General features: G+C 43.1%; 1 protein-coding gene across 1 annotated transcript in view; it reads left to right on the forward strand.

Moving 5' to 3' along the window:
• The first annotated feature begins 330 nt into the window (after window positions 1-330).
• Window positions 331-20,349, forward strand: part of DAB1 (DAB adaptor protein 1) — a 1,206,834-nt gene continuing 1,186,815 nt past the window's right edge. Inside the window, exon 1 of the mRNA XM_037827102.1 lies at window positions 331-404. The gene's annotated coding sequence lies outside the window, so the exon portion shown is untranslated. The remainder of the gene's footprint in view (window positions 405-20,349) is intronic.

A 20,349-nucleotide genomic window follows, 5' to 3' on the forward strand; every position in this document is an offset into this window, starting at 1 on the left:
AGGTTGGGCCGCACCGCTATTGCCGGCGCCTGCATTCTGCACTAGGTGGCGAAATGCCGAGGGGCTCCCCTATTCGGGAGAATGCGGTAGTGATGTATAAGGTATGAAAGATGTGGCCTGCAGAGAGCCGGCACTATCTCTACTGCTGCTGCTGCTGCTGCTACTCCTACTGCTGCCGCTGCCGCCGCTGCCGCCGCTGCCACCGCCACTACTGCTGCCGGCGCAGCTGCTTGGAGTGAGCAACACCTCTTGGGATACCCGGCTCCGCGCATTTCCCGCGCGCCCTGGCCCCACTCGGACCTGCCAGCCCCAGGGAACAAAAGCGGAGCCCTCTCGCCCTCGCCTGCAGCCGGAGGATGAGTCGAGAGGGCTGAGCGGAGAGTGTGGTCCTCGGCGGCTGGAAGGTAGGAGAAGGTGTTGCGCTGGCCGTCGGCGGCATGGTGGGCTAGGGGTGGGCGCGTCGGGGCAGGGGCGTCTGCAGGGCTAATCCTCCCTGTGGGAGCTGCCCGGACCCGGCGAGGTGGTCACCTAGAGCGCCTCTCCCTCACTGCCCACCCCGGAGCGGGCGTTGCGCTCCCGCAGCCGCAAGGCAGGTCCCTGAGTGGAAATTGGTGATGGCAAGGGGAGAAAAGTCTGGAGCACGAAGCTGGGCAGCAGCGGAGGCTGCGGAGGGGCTGTCCACGGCACTTGGCGGCGCGCAACTCGCTGCGCAAAGCCTGGCGGGCAGCGGCTGCAGTGTGCGCAAAGTTTTGGGTCTCGCGCAAAGGCACAGGCTAGGGCTGCCGCGGAGAGCCGCGCAAGTTGTGGCCAGAGCCGTAGGGCGACACACTGGATTTCTCACGCGGACTCGCCCAAGACCAGGAGAAGTGGCTTTTGCTGTCCCCCACCCTAGACGAGGCTGGGTTGGCGCGGAACCATTTAACCCTTGCCGATCCGGGGAAACAACTTCATCCGCACCAGAGGCGGCTGGACTCTGGCAGGCTGGGCAGCGTCAAGGCTCCTGGCAGAACCCTTCTGCTGTATTTGGCATTTCCCTCCTCATTCCCAGTTTTCTTTCTTCCTTCCTTCCTTCCTTCCTTCCTTCCTTCCTTCCTTCCTTCCTTCCTTCCTTTCTTTCTTTCTTTCTTTCTCTCTCTCTCTCTCTCTTTCCCTTCCTTCCTTCCTCCCTCCCTCCCTCCCTCCCTTCCTCCCTTTCTTCCTTTTTTGTCTGTCTCTCTCCTTCCCTCCGTCTCTCCCTTCTTTTTCTTTCCTTCGTTCCTTCTTTCTTTCTTCTTCTTTCCACTTCTATGTCCAGAAGCCAGGCGAGCTGTAATACCCAGTCTGTAATTTTATCCCACTCCCCATCGGGTCTCACGTTTTCTCTGCCCCTCAGCTTGGCTCTTTGATGCTGCCTTGAAAAATGAGATGATTAATCAATTAGGTTAGTGGCCAATTAGGCATAGCCTTGTAGGAAAATAATTATGCCCAGCTCTTTAGGCTTTCACTGGTGATGAGGCGGGAATCCGGCCCAAGGTGGAGGGGCTATTCCTAAAAGATGGTGCTGATCCGGAAATTTCTGGGAATTTAAGATTAAACAAATTAAAATTTGTGGTGGTCTTGGAGGTTGTGGGGGTGCAGTGGGTTGTGCGTGTATATGTGTGTGTATTCATTTTGACAGAGGAAATTAACCCTTGGCAGCACAGTCTGGGTGGACTTTGCAAGCAGCATGCTTCAAACAGCTCAGAAAAGGTGTGTCCTCTGCTTGCCAGCCCCTTCCCCCTACATCTTAGAGGGGCTCGCCTGTAAATCGCCTCTCAGTGGCATTGCTGCTGCTTTGGGAGTTCCAATGAATGCATTTTAGTTTCTTTTCCTGGGAATCGCGTAGTTGCAGTCGGAGGTTACTGTGATGTGCCTTCTGAGCACACTCATTTCCCTTGATCGTGTTAAATAACGCGTTGATTAAATGGGCGCAAAAGGGGAACGATCTGTTTCCGAGGCTGGGAAGTTCTGCTGTGGAGCGGGGATTTCTTTTTCTTTTTGGAATGACTGGCGGGGTTTGGCACTGCAGTATTACAATACAGCCATATTAAAAAGGTCTTCAGAGCTCGGAGCCTTTCACCACTGCAGCCCCATCTTCAGCAGACTTCCCTGCTCAAATCGTTCTTGCAGAGAGCATGCAGTAGATTTCAAACGCACCATGTAAATTTTAACCCTCTTTTGTCTGTATTTTAAGTGTCTTCTGTTGATATATACGGACCTTATTTAGTAGATTTCTGTTCAGAAGGCAAAATGTAGAGGTGTTCCCAGGGTGGTGGATTTTTGCAACAGGTACTAGGTTTTCTGATAATGGATCTTCCTGGCATTTAGTGACCTAGGGTCTCAGTGTTCCCAACAGTAATGTGAGGGGGTGGGGCCAGGTGGTGTTTGCCATCCCCTGCAGTGCTGACTTTATAGGGTTCTGAATTTTATGGTTTTTCTTCATTTCTGAGCTGAGGAGGAGGATTCTCTGAGCAGTGCACTGTGGTGGCAGCAGAGCCACCTGACTCCCAGTGGAAAGGGATGGGGGATGGCTGGGGCTTATTAGCAAATAGGAATTGCCCAGCTAGAAGACTGCCTAGTGATACTGCTGTCCGGAGTCAACTGTGAACCACAGGCTCCACCTGCCTTCCTCGAAATGAAAGGACCACCATTCTGCCCTCTCTTTTCCAAGATGTTTTTTCTTTCTTTCTTTCTTGAATCTGGACTCAGCCAGTCACTATAGAGTGGTCACATTTGTTGGTCTGACTTGTGCCAGCAAAGGCCTTGCTACTTTTCTAAAATTGAAGCTTTTGACTTAGTGGGAAGGGGTATGGAGGGAGAAGGTATGAAACAAGAAAAGGAAAGAAGGAAAGAGAAAGAGAAGGGGAGCAGTGGTAAGAAAGATACAGAGAGAGATAGCTTCAGACTTCAAATACAGTCAGACACAGGGAAGGGGGAGAGACCAGAGAAGTGGGGGGTGGGGGGGAACATAGCAGGGGAGGAAAAACCAAGGTGGGAGTTGGGGAGTCTAAGACCAAGAAGGAGAGAGCAGAGTCCACAAGAAGCAAGGACCTAATTTTCATCATCTGGCTTGAAAAAATAAAGGAATCCCGCTCCCCCCAAACTGCAGAAGACTTATTCTAGAAACCAGGGACAAAATCTGATAAATGTACTGCCTGGAACTCTGCTTTGGCAACTTTGGACAATTACTTATAAAATATACATTGAACCACAGCAAGCCAATAACTCCATTTCTCGTTTCTTCCTTGACTGGGGACTCCAGTTGTTCATGTGGGGTTGGAGGAGGGAGAGCATCTGTTTGCCCAGCGCATGTGCTTTGCATAGCTCAGAGAGGATGCTCTTGTTCGGGTCTGTGCTATGCAGCCTCAAGTAGCACTGGGGCCCTCCATTTGGACAGGCTGGGTGTCTGAAAAACTTTGGAGGAAGTATTCCTTTTTTTTTTTTTTTTAGATCTGTTTTCCATAGAATGGGAAACTTTTAAAATGTATATTTCTTTTATTATTTAACCTTGGATGGGGGTGGGGTTAGAGAAATGAAGGATAGTATAACAAACACCTTAGCAGTCACTAACAAGTGAGGGAACATGATTCCAGTTCGTTTTCTCCTTTCCAGCTTCCTTGCCCCCATTCTAGACCATCCTTAGAATCTCCAGACTCATTTCTCAGCCTCCAGCTTGGGCGACATGATCTTTCTAAAACATTGCTTTGATCACATTACTCCCCAGATCAAAAAAAATATCAAGGGGTCCCTATTGCCTGAAGCATATTGTTCAAATCCCTGACCATGGACATCAAGGCCTTTCATAGCCTGGCCTCCTTGCTCCCTTCTAACATGCCCATGACACATACACACACATGCACATGTGCACACACACGCACACCATCACACACATGCTCACAGCATTGCATACACTCACACACTTACACACATGCACACCATCACACACATGCTCACAGCATTGCATACACTCACACACACACACACATACTCACACCTCACATTCACACCACACACACGTCCTTTCATACTTCTGCAGATGCTACTTTCCAGCATCCTCCCCTGCCTGGAAAAGACATTCCTTTGCCTTTGAACTCTTCTCATTCTTAAGTATCCATTTCAAAAGTGATGTCCACTCAGAGGGCCCTTTCCCTTAAGAAGCTCGTGTTCTCTTAGCAATCTTAACACGCCTCCCCTGAGTTCTGTGTAATGATTAGTAATGTGTCTGCCTCTCCCGATAGACTCTAAGTTCCTTAAAAGCAGGGGAGATGTATTCACCCCTTTAATTCCAGTGTGTAACTCAGTGTTTGGCACAATGGTGTATGATTGATGTTTAATGAGCTTCTTTTTAAAGGCTTCCAAAGGATGATTAACATCCAGGACATCTTTTCTATTGATTTATTATCCTCTCTTACTGTCATTATTTTTATTTTGGGGTTTTCTTTCTTTTGAGTACCAAAATAATGCAAGCTTTTTGGAAATTCACATGATACAGAAGTATGTAAAACATGAAAATCCCTTCCCCACCCAGCCTGAATCCCCACTACATTTAATGCACATTTTAGCACTGTTCTTAAACACTTGCATTGCTTCTTGACCTTTACTTTATGTCATATTTTCCTAACTAGATTAAATTCAGGGCTCATGCAATATATATTATTTATATCCTCGTAAAGCCTAACACAGTGTTTGTGCATGTAGTTAATGCTTAACAAATATGGAATAAATGAACACATGCTAGTTGAGTTTAATTTTTTAATTACATTCAATAAATCATTTCACTAATCTTCACAAAAGCCCTCTTTCTTTTGGGGCCCTTGCCCACATCCCCACATCTTCACAGTAACATTCCCAGGTAGGTCTCATTATCCTTCTTTCTCAGGTGAGGAAAGGAGGCACAGGTGACAGGTTAACATGAGTTGGCCAAGCCCCTAGGGCCAGGAGGAAGCGGAAGAAGTTGTCGCCAGGTCTTTCAGCCCAAGGCTCATTCCTCATCCTTAGATGTGAGAGCTGATGCCAAAGCAAGTTGGGCAATCTTCTGCCTTTGCTTTAGTACAGTGACTCAGTGGGGCAGAAAGAGGCTGGCTTATAGGGCTGCTTCCTGGAAAGCGGTGGATTTTGCCAGCCCTCATGGCTGGGGACTGCAGCACTTCCAGGGGCCACATTTTCTGGGACCACTGCCTTAAGAACCCCCTCTGCTGCCCCATTCTTGCTCATCTGTTTGTCTGAAGTCTTCTTTAAACCAGAACGAGGGACAGGGAATCCTTTGCTTGAGACTTTGGTGGGCAGCGATGGACATGGCTTCTGACTCTGTAGTTGGGCTACAAAACCTGATGGGGTGGTTTGAAAATGTAGGTGTTGGGATACTTTGTCAGTGAGGCTGTGGATGCTGGAGGCCCCCAGAGCTCAGCTTTGACAGCATCTGCCTTTTAGGTAGGGCTGTGTAATTTCAGCTTCCATTTATTGAGGGCTTGCTCTATGTCAGGCATAGGGTTGGATACTCTTACCAGTATCATCTTATTTAATTCTTCTACAGCAATCCTAGAAGGTCAAAAGAGCATTATGGTTCTAACTTCATCAGCTCCTAGAATGGTGTCTGACATAATAAGTATTAATAAAATATTTGCTGAATTTTTAATGAATAGGGAAGGAAACCCAGGATCAGAGACATTAAATTCTCCTAGTTCACATAGCTAGTATATTTCAGAACCTGAATCTGAGCTCAGGATTTTCTGACTCTAAAGTCCATACTCCTTCAACCATACTGTGCTTCTTCTGGATGTGGTATTCCTGACCAAGTTACATAATAGAGCTTGAATTTGCAAATCCTCTTATCAAACTTCTTTATTTACAAGAGGGAAAAACTCAGTATGTGTTAGATGCTGCTCTAAAAACTTTAGATGCATTAACTTGTCTCATTCTTTCAATCTTCAGAAAAAGAACTTGAGGTATAACTAAGTGGTAGAGCTGGGATTTGAACACAACTAGTCTGTGCTCATTGGTATTCTAATATATAAGATTCTGTAATCTATTTAAGGTCCTAGAGTTACTTAGCAGTGGAATCGTTTAGCAATAGAATTGTCATCTTCAGCATCATCATCATCACCACCACCACTATCATCATTGTGATTGTCAGTGTCTTCATAAGCAGTTGCCTTTATTAAGTGCCTATTTTGAGCTTATGGGCACTTTACATATGTTATTCTATTAATTCTCAAAACAACCTCATATTTCCAGAGAAGGAAACTGAGGTTCTGCGAGGTCTTGTTATATGACTGGTAAGAGTAGGACAGACCCCATGTGCTTGGTGTGAACCTCTGTTCTCATTTTCATTCTACAGATTCTTTTTTCACTGATCCTTGTTTTTACTCTTAAAATTCAGTAAAGACTGAAATAATGAAATTCTTCTTGGTTTGTTTTTCCATTGTTAATCCAAAGCTCTGAAAGATCATTGTCTAAAAAGACATAGTCCTTGCAGTTCTGGGACCTGAGATTTTTCCTCTCTACTATGAAGAGTTGCCTGACAGTTCTGTGTGTCTCTTCCAGTTCCCTAGAAATGGAATAATAGTATCACCCACCATGTTTCCTAATACAATGATGGGAGTATTGGGGGTGATGCAAAATTGGGGGACTTGTGATTATAACTCCCTCTTAGAGAAGAATGAGCACTTTATGAAAGAGAAAAGGGTGTGTTTCTCAGGTTGAAATCAACTCTTTGGGCTCTTGTGTGGGACTGATTGGTTTTGGCAAGGAAATTGCCATCACCTTTTGATATTTGGGTTCTTTCCTTCTTGGTGACAGTGCAAGAATACTGTAAAGATTACTAGTTGCTCACTTAGGGTTTATAAAAGAGACATATTATGAATGACAGGAGAATGGGTGACATCAGATGAGCTTTCAACTTACCTGGGAAAACACTTACCTGGGAAAACACTTACCTGGGAGACTTTTTGTCAATGATGTAAAAAATAAGATCATATATACATTCACTATGGAAAATTATTTCCCTACCTGACCCTCCATCAGTTGATTAGTATAGACATGTTGTTCTTTTCAATAGACGTATACTTCTCAATGGTATGAATATACCACATACTTCTCAACCATTTTCCTACTGATAGGCATTGTTTTTAGAAACAATGCAGAATGAAAGAAGAAAGAATACCAAATAAAAATTTAATTTGTATTCATAGGCTTTTAATATTTTTTTTTCTCTGAAATGAGCTTGGAGCCCTAGGTCTCAAGACTTCTTCTTTAGTTAACATGCAGAATACAGCTTCTTGTTTCAAAGTGACTGTTTTCTTTCTTTTTTGAAGCTGCTTTCTGAGCTTAGATCTTTAGTGACATTTTTCCTCCAAGCAAATATTTACGGTAGAGTTAGAAACTGACAGGAAAGAGTTTTAAAAGAAAATGTTACCAAACCAAAGTTTACATCTGAGTGAAACACATGGTGTCACCATGGACAGAGTCCTCAGAATTCAAAATATTTGTCAATTTGTAGAACTTGAACCAAGCTGTTTTAGTTTGTTAATTTTAACTCAAAAAATCACTTTTTGTACATGCATTGTGATGACCACTTCCATTTCCTGTATGTTTGATCGTGTTATGGTCATGGAACTCAGGCCATTTGCATCTACTTTTTTCTCATGCTCCAGTTCAGAGGGCTTGCCTCATGGTCGATCCCCATGTCTATTTCAACCTCCCTACTTTTACTTATTCAGTTCATCCTGCCTTTAATACCCTACCTTTGCAAATCTCATCCAAATCCAACAGTCTCTTAAAACTGAGAACAGGTACCACGTCCTGCATGAAGTCTTCTTAGTAAATGCCAGTCAATATTGACCAGCATTGATATTGTTTTTAATACCACTTTGTATTATCAATAATTTGATGACCATCCTTTCATATATCCCTTTGGACATATATAAGCATGTGTAGATAGATGTAATTTTATATAAACTGGCTTATATATGCAGCTGTTTACTTTTCAATCACGGACACATATTTTTTAGTATAGTTTTTTGCTCATTTACTGCCCTTCTGTCTAACGATCTAGATGCCTTCTGTATCTTCCTTTAAGCTCCCATAACCATCAATACATATATATTAACAAACACATACACACATATACATATATAGAGAGAGTTTTTGGTGATGTAAAAAATAAGATCATATATACATTCACTATGGAAAATTACTTCCCTACCTGACCCTCCCTCAGTTGATTAGTATAGACATGTCATTCTTTTCAATAGACGTATACTTCTCAATGGTATGAATATACCACATACTTCTCAACCATTTTCCTACTGATAGGCATTTACTTTTGTCCCCCTAATTTTTAGAAACAATGCTGAAATGACTATCCTTGTACATTTATCATTATCTATTGATGTAACTTTTATGGGTGAATTCCCAGAAGTGATATTTCTGAGTCAAAGGATATGTGATTTTTTAAAGTCGTAATAGATGGTGTCTTACAGCTCTCCACAGAGAATGCAATAATTCACATTTCCATTAGCATGTATGAAGTAACTTTTTCCTCTATCCTTGCCAGCAGCAGGTACTATCATTCTCTTTTACTTTGCCAATCTGATAGGTAAAGAAGAGTGATATCTCACCACTATTTTGCTTTGCATTTTCTTGCGATGTCTGCCAAGGAGGAACATCTTTTCACGTTTATTGGGGCATTGGGCTTTGCTTCTCAGTGGACAGCTTGTTCATAGCGTTTGCCCATATTTCTTCAGGGATATTTGTTTTTTTTCCTATCATTTTGTAAGGGCTCCTTTTATATTATAGATAGTAATCTTTTTTCTTTCATCTACATTATCTATGATTTTCCTTTCCCAGAGTTTTGATCTAGTGTTATACTTGATAATGATCTCTTTATTTACCTCTGTCCAAACTAGGCTGTGGTGGACTTGAGAGCAGTTATATGTCTAATTCATTTGTAGAACAGCACATTTAGGGTGAGGCCTGAAAGAACGTAGGTTCATAATAAATGGTTGCAACTCTGATTACATATGTGAAATTCAAATTGTGTTGGTTTGAATGTATTGTGTCCCCCAAATGCCATTGTCTTTGTAGTCTTGTGGGGCAAACGTTTTGGTGCTGGTTGGATTTGCTTGGAATGTGCCCCACCCAGCTGTGGGTGATGATTCTGATGAGATGTTCCCATGGAGGCGTGGCCCCGCCCATTCAGGGTGGGCCTTGATCAGTGGAGCTATATAAATGAGCTGACTCAAAGAGAGGGAACGGAGTGCAGCTGTGAGTGATGTTTTTAGGAGGAGCAAGCTTGCTGGAGAGGAACGTCCTGGGAGAAAGCCATTTTGAGGCCAGAGCTTTGGGGCAGACGCTGGCTGCCTTCCTAGCTAGCAGAGGTTTTCCAGATGCCATTGGCCATCCTCCGGTGAAGGTACCCAATTGCTGATGTGTTACCTTGGACTCTTTGTGGCCTTAAGACTGTAACTGTGTAGCGAAATAAACCCCCATTTTATAAAAGCCTGTCCATCTCTGATGTTTTGCATTCTGCAGCATTAGCAAACTAGCACACAAATGTATTTCATTTAACATTGAATTGCGTGAAATAATTTATGTATCTGGCATTACATGTTTCCAAAAGCAAAGTTTCAAGATGACTAATGTTCTGGGAATATTTATAAACAATTGCATATTTCCATGCTTTTAAAAATAGAGTATGACTCAGAAATATAATTTTGAACATTGATTATTATGCTGGGCTATATATTTGATATCCTTAAGGGCTATTTAGAGATATAAAACTATTTGCCCCTATATATGAGTGGCCCCAGACCTGCAAGAATTTTATACTTGCAGGTCTCTTTGATACTTTGCAGTTTCTTCCCTTACTGTCAGATCATGCTATCATATATTGGTTTGTCAGTTTATCTGCCTCTGAAAGTAGTTCTCTTTCTTTGCTACCCATCATTTTGCTTGCAGTGGAATAATATATCAGGAACTGTATCCATTGGAAATCTGGATATGATAAAGATCAATAAGCACCATTCCTTGGCCTGGGTGCCATTCCTATTAATAAAGTGCATCAGATTCCAATGAAAATAAAACTTCGACTGTTCAGGGGTTGTTTTAGTTTTCTAGGCTGCTCCAGCAAATAGCATGAAATGAATTGGCTTAAACAATGGGAATTTATTATCTTACAGTTTTGAGGCCAAGAAAATAACCAAATCAAGGCATCATCAAGGTGATGCTTTCTGAAGACTGGCTGCCCTGATCCTCGGTTCCTCTGCCACATGGTGAGGCACGTGGCAGCATCTCCCAGTCTCTTCCTTCTGTTCTGGATTCCATTTCAGCTTCTTGCTTCCTATGGCTTTCTCTCTTCCTGTCTGAATTTCATTCTCTTATAGAGGACTCCAGTATTAGGATTAAGACCCTTACTGAATGAGGTGGATCACACCTTAACTGAAGTAGCTTCATCAAAATGTCCAATTTACAATGGTTCTACACCCACAGAAATAGGTACATTCGAAAACATATTTTTCTGGGATACATATAGCTTCAAACCACTACCCAGGAGTCTTTCAGTTTCTTTATTTGAAACTGTTCTGGAAAAGTGAGATTTCTGGATAAGTGAAGTGTTGGCATGCATCTCCATTAGTTAGGATATATGTCCAACTGCAGGTAACCAAGACCTCAAATAAAATAGCTTAAAAGTGTCTATAAAATGGTAGAAATATATTTCTCAGTCTTGTAAAAGTTGAAACACATAGGGCAACTCTATGCTGTTCATACAGTATTTAGTTCCTTCTATCTTGCTGCTCATCTATCCTTAGAAATTTGCTCTCATTGTCATGATCCATGATGGTGGAACATCACATCCTCATTCAAACTAGATGGTGGGAAGAGAGAAAAGGGTTCAGGGAAAGACCTCATTTCTTCAAAGAGTCTGACCAGATGTTGAACTCATAATCTCTGTTTTTTATCTCTGTTCTTCAGAACTGAATCACCTGGCCACTCCTAACAGAAGGGATAGTAGGAACATTGTCTTTATTCTGGGTAGCTATGTGCCAGAATTGAGGTCCTATTTTTAGAAGATGGGGAGAATGGATACTGGAAGTCTATGCCCCACCAAATCTCATTATTACCTGTGTTCTTTGACTTGCCTGCAAGTAAGATACCAGTCCTTGAGTGTAAGGGAGAAATTGCCTACTTCTTTTGTCCCCCACTTTCTACTATTGTATGGAGTAAAAAATAGAGACTCAACACAGACAACTTTATTTGCTATCTTTCTCTCCTTGTTTTAGTGATGGAAAAATGCAGTGAGGAAGATTGAGCCCTGAGGAAATCTTGGGGCTTCTTGGCTTATTTTTCTGTAATTCATTTCGTGCCCTGTCTAGTCCTTTATTACTCCACTCAGAGTTAGTTTCTTCTTCATCCCTCATTTTCAGCTCTAAGAGGTTTAGGTGTGGGGACCACATGCTTTGGAAGCAGGTGTGTTGAACAACTCTGTGAGAGTCAAGGGGGATATCAGCCCCTTGCAAATAATGTAAGTGAGCTAAGGGTTTGACATTATGACCTCTTTTGCAAAAAGGGTTTACTGGTAATAAACAGATTCCATCCTCTCACTGAAGTTTCTGTACCTCATGGGCTTCTGTTGCCTTTCTGATTAACAGGGAAGCATCCTTTCCCCTACTCCAGATTGACTCTGGAATTAGGCTTGCTCCTGCCAAATGACTATTTCTAATTGACCTCTGCTTCCAAAGTACAAATGTGATTTTGGGTTTTTGGGGTGGAGATGGATTTTGAAGGGTAACATTTACCCATGCCCTTTCTTCCTACAAGTTACAAAGCAATTGGGAAATGGAATCAGACAAATATGAAAACGTATATTGTTTTTGTTAAAGCTTTACTGGAGAATTTAGATTGTGCAACTTCATTAGGTTTCCTGAACTTTCTTTCCACTTTGACCTGAGATGGATTTCCATAGGCCTCCTAGTCTCCTATAAGAGCACAAGTGGCCCAATCAGCTTATTTCATGGGGAGCAGTGAATGAGGATCTTCTAAAGTCAAGAAGCTCGGAATGAGAAGTAAAGGAGCTGTTCTATTGTATCAATTAAGTTCTTGGTTGCAGATGACAGAATCCACTTCAGTTAATTTAAGCTGAAAGGTGTTTAAAAAGGGTATTGGGTAGCCTAAGTCATGTCAGTAAGGGCCTGGGAGCCAAGCTTGGATGCCAGTACAAATTCTCAACCACACAGTGGGACTGGTAGAAATAGCATTGCCAGTTACAGAGAGGAGGATCTTCATCTGTGCTGCCCCAGAAAAGTTATTCTCTAAGCATGTGGCAGGTACCTCCTATTTTTCACTTCTTCCTTATAATCATCCTGTGAGTTTGTTGTTTTGCATCCCCAGAGAACCCTATAGTCACTTCTGGGTCCCATGCAGAACCCTACCTTCAGCAGAGTCTGAGAAATATGAACATTGGCTTTTCAGTCTCTGTGGTACAGGAGAACTTGCTAGAAGGGGCTCTAGAATGGTGTTGAGAAAGCCAATTTGCACATCTGCTGTAGCTACATGGCTATAGGTCTCTTCTCCTGATTTCACCCAAAAGATAAATCAATGTTTTTCCTTTGGGGAGACAGATGAGGTGTTACTACCCTGCTTTTCCCTTCTAGGGACTGGAGTGGAAGTCGGCAATAAGGGTTCCCTTTAAACATCACACACCTTTTACCACCCCTTCAGGATAGATCCCAGACTGCTTAGCATGGCAGAAAAGTCCCTCCTCAGTTTGCACCTTGTTTTCTAGCCTCATTCATCTCCAGTCTCCTTTGCATTCTACCATCTGCCTCCTTCCTTTGGTCTCAATCCATTCTGAACATGCCTGTGCTGTCCCATGCCTCCATGTTTCTGGACCTGCTCTCCTCCTTCTCCATCTGCCATGAATGGAATGCCCTTCATGCCCTTCTTCATTTGACAAACTTCTACCTACCCATCAAGCCGGAGGCATGGGCTCCTCTGGGAAGCCTTCTTTGACTTAGTCTGGGTTAAGTGTCCTTCGTGGATGTGCCCAGGGCATCCAACACTCACTTCTGTCAATACACTTAGCATATAATATTGTGATCTTTGGTCTGCTCTTGTTGCTGTGAGATTCTGGAGAACATGGTCTTTATCTTTTATCTTTGAATCCCAGGAAGTAGCACAATGCCTGCTATGCAGTGATTGTTCAAATGAATTAAAGAATAAGTGATAGGATACTGGCAAAAACTCATGCTTTGAAGGTGGAATCCAGTCTTGTCACCAAGTAGTTGTATAGTTTTGGGCAAGTTCATTAACCATCAGAAGTGTTATTGTATGAAGCTTAAATGAAATAATGTGTATGAAGTGCTCAGAAGAGAACACATAGTAAACACTATGTTAGCTATTAGTTTGACTACAATAAGATTATCATTTTTATTGCCAGTGTCCAATAAATGGTAGTGATTAGTAGAACACTTTCTAGACCAAAATGTAAAGCTGTGGTCTGTGGAATTTCCTTCCTTCTGTAGAACTCACTTCAGAATGCTTTGAAACCAACAGTGGCTTGACAGCAAGAGTGAAAATAGACAAAATTTGACAGAAGTCACCATCAGGCAAAATCATTTATAGAGCAGCTCCCTGACAGTTTGAAAGAATGCCTCTTGACATCAGGTTTCAGGAATTGCATTGTCGCCAGAATTTTACTAACAATTCTGCTTCCTCTACATACTTCTTTCTTTACTGCAGATATTTTTCCCTACCAAAAAAAAAAAAAAAAAAAAAAAAGACACTGAGGTGACACTGAAAACAGTGTCAAAACTTCAGTAAAGGTCAAACATTTTTCAAGGGATTGCCTGAAAGCACACATCCTGCTGTGTTCTCTCTGAGTGTGCCACGTTAAGACAGTAGGAGCTTCAAGCTGATGTCATAACCCAGCTTGGAATATGGCAAATGTCTTCTTTGTGCCAAACTCAGCACAGTGTCTTAAATAGAATAGATGCATTTTCATCTACACATGTGCAAAATACCATCTCTTTTTCTCTTTTTCCCTGTGGGCCCACGCTTATTTCACTGCATCCAATTCAGCAAACATTTATCAAACCCCTACTGTGTGCCGAGACCTTCACTGATCCCTCCTGTGCTACTTTCTCTCTCCACATTATTGTTATTGCTTTATTAGAAGTAAAGGTTCGTGTCAAAAAGAAATATGTGAGTTGCTGGCATCTACTGTGTTTAAGGGGACAACATAAAAGATTTTTATTATCAGTTTCTGTAGAAATATTCCTTGTTATTGGAGCCTAAATTGAAGTATAGTGGAAAGAACATTGGCCTGAAGAGAGTAAGAGACCACGGACCTAGTCCCAATTTGATGTGTGATCCTGAGCACATTGTTTAACTCCAGTGGATTTTAGTTTTCCTGTGGTTATTAATGACCTTTCTGGTCCTAATATGTTATGATTCAAAAAAGTGTAAAGGAACAAAATGCGGTTTGGATTTGCAATAATGTGGAAAGTATAGTGGGTTTGGAAGAAGAAGACGTGGTTTGAACTGTGTCATGGACATTCTATTTGTGTGATGGGTTTATACTCAGCCCTCCGGGGTCCTCCTCTGTAAAATGGGAGTGCTGACTCTTGCCTTTCCTAGTGCGTGGAGTTGTTCTGAAGCTTAAAAATAGATAATGCATGTGAAAGTGTATTATGAATGACAGGGGACTCACTACACACACACACAACACACACAAGCTATTATTACTGTTAATAATCATCTTGATTTCAGTATTTTACTCTAACCAGTAATTTTGCATTTTTGCCTTCTGGGTTGCTTGTAGGAAACATTGCATTTCGGTTTTTGGTTTTTCCCAAAGCAGTCACAGGCTTTCTTAAGGGAGAGGGCGCTGTGTCCTCTGTATGTCTTTCAAGCTGACACCCATCTTGGGCCCCAGAGCCCATCTGAGTGTATAACGTTTTATTTGTTGGCCTGAAAGGAGACCATTTGTTCTCTGCTAAATGAGCTGTTACTGTGCGCCTCGGTCTGCTCAACACCTGGGGCTGTATTCATGGGAGAATCCAGCCGTGGATCTCAGGAGCCTGTTTTGAAAAGTTTATTAGAAGGAGGGAGAAAACATTTCTCTTCAGGTTGTGCGCGCCATCGTTGGCCTTGGCTCATTAGTCAGAGCAGGGCAGGGAATCTGGGGGTGGGAGGGCAGGTCTGTAGGCCTTGGCTCCCATGGGCGCTGCCGAGGGCAAGAGGGAAGGCACCGGCCTCCTGACAGCTACCTTTCTGCTTCCTGCAGCTCAACAGGTTGCTAATTAGCTCTAATTGGACAGCATCTTACTGCAGGGGGGTTGGGGTGACTTATCTAAGCAGTGACTCCAGGGGCTCCGCTCCCTTGTTTTGGCTCCAGGCCTAACGTAACCTGGTGACCTGCAGAGTAGAGACCTCTCCTCTCTCTCTCTCTCTGTCTCTCTCTCTGTCTCTCTCTCTTTCCGTCTCTCAGACTGGACCCTTTGGGCTTTGTCTACCCTGAATGGATTGGACCTCTGAACAGCAGGGCTCTGAGAACCAAGGGGTAGCTTTTCACCTGGACTGTGGTTGTGGGACCTGTCATATAAGGACCAAACTGCCCAATCAGCCCTTTCTTTGGGTGCCTGGTTGATTTGGGGGTTTAGTTTGCTGGGGTCGATGCTGTTTCGTGGCTAAGTCCAGGTGTGGGCCATCTCAGCCCTGTGTGTCTTGTGACATCCTACAGATGCAGGATGACTTCAAAGTCTAGGAGAGAGATGCAGAGAGTTTCCTTTTGTTCCAACCACTTCCTCCACCCCTTTTTCTACATTCCTCCTCTCTCCCTACACACACTACAAAGAAGCAAATTGAATTAATGACACCAGACTAGAATTCAGGGCTCCTAACAAGAAAGAGAATATGTGTCTGTCCCTCACACTGGGAGGAATTGTGCTTCTTCATGTTTTATGCTTCATAACCCAGGTGCTCAGAAAATCCCTGTGAAAGAAGTTTACACAGGCCTTGAAATAAGTTGCTTTTGTAGTTAAGCCCTTGAGTTCTGGGTTCAAATCCTGCTGCAACCACTTGTGAAATATCTGACCTTCAGCAAACTATGTAACATTTTTAAATCTGTTTCCTTTATTGCAAAATGGGGGTGATAATAATTGGATCTACTTCACAGTGTGCTTGTGGGGATTTAGTGAGATAAACCTTGGCTCAGAGTAATATTTCATTAAACGAAATGTAATGGAAGAGATGAAATAATTATAATTTTTAATTAGCTACCGAATTCTCCACCTATCACACAGATGAGGACATTGAGGCTCAGAGGGGGTCTGGATGAGTGTTAAACAGATAATTAGAGGCAGAGCCAGGAATAGAATCTAATCTTCAGAGCCTTCCCATTTCACTGTGATTCATATCTGAGAAACAAATCTATTGTGGACTTTTCCTTAGAAAGAAGATAAATATATGGCTTTCTCTGTTTCCTCTTGTCCCTTTCCCCGGCTCTTACATCCGCAGAATCTAGGAATCTCACATATATGGGAATGGGTAAAGGCCATAGGCTGTGGAGCCAGTTACTCAGAGCTCTGGGCTGCTCTCTGCATCTCACTTCCCAAGTGGTCTCTGGCAAATTCCAAATCTGAATGTTACTGCCACTGCCTCAAATTTTCAGTGGCTCCTCATTGCCTCAGGATAAAGCCCATTCCTTTCTCGTGTCCAGCCCTCCATAGTCTGTCCTGGTTATTACATCATGTCCTACACCCATTCTGCTGTCTAGTCACAGGGAATCACTCGCAGTTCTTTCACGGCTTTCTCCCTTCTGAGCCTTTGCACATGCTTGGGGCATGGTTTGTTGAATGATTGGTGGATACATGACTTAAAGGGCCCTTTCAGCTTTCCAGTGCTGTGAATCTGGCACTTCTGGGGGGAATAGACAGGTGGGCCCATTGCTCTCCTGGACTCCCATCCCCTGCCCCTGGCCACCCTTGTCTTTGTCCTGGTGGCTGAGCACATTGCTGGCTGAGCAGGCATTTCTGCCCCGCAGGACTGTTTTCTTCCACTTGGTGTGAAATTTCATTTTTCCAGGGCTATCTCTCTGCTCTGTCTCTGAGCACCCACATTTTCCTCATTATGTTACCTATCACAAGATATTGTGTTGCCTGTTTACTTGGCTGTGGGTGCCAGGAGGCGCAGGTCATATTTGTTTTGCTCCATATTGTAGCTCCAGTCCTTGGCAGCAGGGAATCAATAAATATTTGCTAAATGAATGAATGAATCCAGGGTTGGATTAGTGGCAGAGAAGAGACAGGCCTGCGTTCCAGGAGAATGAGAGTCCCAAATCCTGGCATAACTGACGTCTGTAACTCAGCTGATGGTAAACATCAGTCCTAGTGTTTATTTTTCTCATTATGTTTAAAACCCACCAGTCGCCCAATAGTATAATTTTCTAAGTGATTTCATTTCAGCTCTGCTAATTGAAGAGAACCAAGCTCTTTTTGAAGTCTCACTTTGTGTGTGGCTGTCACTGGTGAGAGTCGAGACTGGTTGTCAGTCACTGACAATAGCTTGCCGTTCTGGAATAATTTAAGTTTAGGTCTTTCTTTCACTCAGGCATTCATACTCTGTTATATGTTTTCATACTGAGCTGAGAACAATCTGGGGTGAGAAACTGTCATGTGTTCCAGGAGCTGAAATGTAGATTTCTTCTGAGATTTCAAATTCCTGTGGTCTGTGACTCAGAGTAGCTTGGAGGAAAGATCACAGGTTTGGGAGTCCAATTTTCTGGACTCCAGGTTTGAAACCATTGCTTCTTCCCTCTGCCTCACTAGCGGGAGAACTTGATGCACTTTACTCAGTGTTTCTGAGCCTATTTCCTTAAACAATTAAAGGGGGAAGCAGACACTTGGCATCTGAGATTACCATGAGAATTAGTGAGGTAATGAAAAGACCTGGGTAATGGCTGGCACTCTGGACTTAGGAACTGCTCTCTTCAGCTCCGCACACAGGAGGCAGGTTCTGTACATCTCATTGTAGATGGGGTGACAAAGGGGGCTCCATATGGTCATCTGGGTGGGTCTTGGGGATCAGACAGACCTGGGTCCAAACCCCAATCCTGTTACTTCACTTTCCAGCTGGGAGATTTTGAGTAAATCACATGCATCTAGAATTCCTTTCCTATAAATTGGGGATAATGATATCTACTTCATCAAATTGATATGGGGATTGAAATTATGTGAAATAGTCAACCCTTTATAAATGTTTGCTACTGTGGTGGCCTAGAGCTACGTACCCCAGAAAAGCAAGTCCTTAATCATAATCCATTCTGGTGGGTGGGAACCCATTGTAAATAGGACCTTTGGATGAGGTTACTTTGATTAAGGTGTGGCCCAACAGAATCAGGATGGGTCTTAACCCTTTTGGAGAAGGCCACAGAAAGGGAAGCAACGAGGGAGCATCCAGAAGCTGGAAGTCAATGGAACCTGGAAGAGAAAGGAGAAGCCACGGCCATGTTCATTGCCATGGGAAGTACGACAGCTTCTAGCTCTGTGGCATGGGTGATTCCACCCAAGTTCAGTGTTGGGGCCTGTTGGGCATAGTTTTTTCTCATATTTTCAGAGAACTCAACCAGTGGACTCTTCAGTCATTTTTGCTTCTCAGAAGCTGTGTGACCTTGAGAAAGTTACTAAAACTTTCTGGGCCTCTCTGAGTCTTTTTGCTTTTGGTTGGAATTAGCACAACTCAGTCTGCTGTTTCTTGAACCTCATGCTGGTCAGAAGCCATGATTGATAGATGTTTGTATTGATTAGTTTAAGAAAAATAGAGAAAACAAATAACAGTTTAGGAGAAAGAGTGTGGGTTTAGAATCAGACAGACCTGGGTTTGAATCTAAATTCTGCCATTTGCTAGTATTTTAACTTGGGCAGGTTACTGAATTTCTCTGATTCTGAATTTTCTCATATGTAAAGTTGGGATAATGGGTCCCAACCTCACTGATTCTTATGAAGACTGAGGGAGAAAACGTACAGACAGTGCATGATTGAATTTGAACTTTGGAGACTCGACACTCCCACTGCCCCCACCTGGCTACATTCCTTTCAGGAACCCTGAGTTTATTATCAGTGTATGTTTCTCTCACTGAGACAGAGTTTTCACTATGTAGCACAAAGTAACCCTTGTTACAAAGGGTTTACTCATCATTGGTGGCAAGCCTTGGGGTTTGGGAATCACCTTGCTCAGTATTATAACACTGTACAGTCTGGCTGCAGGATCTCTAACCCACTGTTCTGAGCCTCTGTCCAGCCCTCTTCTCAGTTGCATGGTCCACCACGCTTCTCCCATGCTCTTAACTCACTGGTCCCAGGCTGGTCCTCCTTCATGCTCCTTGCCTTGTGGTGGAGTGGCATGAGATATCCCAAGACCTGAGTTCAAATTCTGATTCTGGCATTTGCCATGTGTGTGGCCTTGACCAAGTCATTTTCCTTCACTGAGCCTCACGTTCATTATCTTGAAAACAGTCCTCCTCTGCCATGCCTATAATACAGAATGTTTGGGTAATAAGTTTATAAGTTAGAATACTCCAGGGCAGTATGTGAACTGGAGTATAGCTGAAAAAGCTCCAAGTTTCATCTCTTAGCTCCTCCACTTCCTAGCTAGATGTCCAGCTAACACTTACTCTGGACTCAGTATCCTTATACATACAATGGAGATAACAACAAACATTGATTAAATCTTAAGCTGTGCCGGGCACTGTTCTAAGCACTTCACATGCATTAACTCATTTACAATCATCCTATGAAGTTGGTGCTATTATCAGCCCCATTTCAAAGACAAGGAAACATAGGCAGAGAGAAATTAAGTGACGAGACCAAGATCACAGAGTTAATAAGAGGCCGAGTTGGAATCCAAACCCAGTCTGACTGGTTCCAGGGCCCAGTCTTAACCATCATGTAACATTGCTGCTGTTGATGTAATTTCTACCTTGCAGAGCTTTTGTGAGGTTTAGAGAGACTAAATAGAGTGGTCTGGACTATCGTGGATATCTAATCAGTATTAATATTATGTTATACCTACTTGAACCTTAGCACAGTACTAGGCTTAATAAACCCTTATTTTGTTGCTGCATTTGCTTCTAGTTAAGCAGTGCTTTTTCAGGACCAGGCAGTTATCTGGAGCTCTTGTCTTCCTATCACCTCGGAATGTTACGAGTCTCAGGATCTTTGGACCTCTTCTAAGAAGGTGCCAGTTTTTCTTGTGAATCGGTTCTTTGTTAGTGCTGAGGCCATTGGAGAGAGCTGACTTGCTGAAAACTTGTCATTAAATAAAGAATTGGGCTTT

Source organism: Choloepus didactylus, chromosome 2, assembly GCF_015220235.1.
Source record: "Choloepus didactylus isolate mChoDid1 chromosome 2, mChoDid1.pri, whole genome shotgun sequence".
Taxonomy (NCBI): domain Eukaryota; kingdom Metazoa; phylum Chordata; class Mammalia; order Pilosa; family Megalonychidae; genus Choloepus; species Choloepus didactylus.